The sequence below is a fragment of the Gekko japonicus genome, unplaced genomic scaffold (genome assembly GCF_001447785.1).
Source record: "Gekko japonicus isolate JY-2015 unplaced genomic scaffold, Gekko_japonicus_V1.1 scaffold60, whole genome shotgun sequence".
NCBI classification, from domain to species: domain Eukaryota; kingdom Metazoa; phylum Chordata; class Lepidosauria; order Squamata; family Gekkonidae; genus Gekko; species Gekko japonicus.
This window is the reverse complement of record NW_015167528.1, coordinates 585,905-587,161: the sequence shown is the minus strand read 5'-3', so window position 1 is coordinate 587,161 and position 1,257 is coordinate 585,905.

The following is a 1,257-nucleotide window of genomic DNA, read 5'->3' as shown; positions in this document are numbered from 1 at the left end:
GGGGATCGAGAGTCGCCACCCGCAGGGCCGCCCGGCCTTCCTGGGGGGCTCTCCATTCGGGGGCCCTTGCCTCAGCAGGTTCAAGAGGGATCCCGTGCTGAGCGGACACGATCCAGGCAACGTGACACGCTCTTCAGTGGCTCTCCCCGAGGAAGAGAAGCCGGCGGCGAAGTCGGGGTTTCGGGCCACCCAGTTCAACGGTGACCCTCGGAAACGTGCGAGCTCTGAGCGGATAGAGCGCGTTTGCCGAACGTTCCCGGCGCTTGAGACCCACGTCTCAGGTCGTCCTCCCGATGGCCTTCTAAGGCAGGCCAGTCTCATCCACTCGTCCAGGGCGGGCTCACTCACTAGGCAAACTAGGCGATCGCCTAGAGCGGGGTGGCCCTTAGGGGCACCAAACTGCACCCGACCCTGTACTCTGGGAGTTTCTTGATTATTTGTGTTTTTTATTCTTCCTAAAATGCATTTATTTTTGAAAATTGGTGGGCGCAGGGGGAGGGGAGAAGGGATCCTCGCCTAGGGTGCAAAATAAGCTGGAGCCGGCCCTGCGCTCGTCCTGCCAGGCGGTGGGGTGGGGTGGGGCAGGCTGGAGGCGGAGGGGCCCGCCGCGCAAAGCCGAAGGCAGAAATCCCCACCTTTGACTGGGCCAGATGGAGGGTTCTGCTGCTTCTTCAAGCCAGCCTTCGCAGGATGGCAGGAGTTCGACCCGGGTGTGTCGGGCCAGGCAGCGAGAGAAACGAGGAGCCCTCCCCTGGTTCTTTTCTGTTGTTGCATTTCTGGCAACCCTATCCGAGCCGAGCATCGCGGCCCGCTCTGCACCGACGCCGGGGAGGGGATTTCATTTCGCGTTGAGTTCGGTGGGACTTTACTCCGAGTCACTCTTCCTCCGACGGCAGACGTCGCGCCCCCCTTGCTGTCGGTGGGAACGATTTAAACACGAAGGAGCTCGAAGGCTGTGCGGTCCGAGTCGGCACGTTCACTTCGGAGTGAATCCCGTCCGACTCCGGGACAGCGACGTCGCGCATCGGTCCAGACCGTGGAGCGCTCGGCTCGCCCGGATCGTCTACATCCAGGACACGTGAGACGGGAAAGGCGCCGCTTTCGGAGTTTCGTTTCCCAAGGAGATCGGATTGGGGAGATCCCTTCGCCGGAGCCGCTCAGGCCGGCGGGGCGAGCTGGCAGCGGGAGGCGCCACAGAACGCCCCGGGCGCGTCAGGCCGAGAGTCGGGCCTGTCTTCGGACGGAGAGAAGGGACGG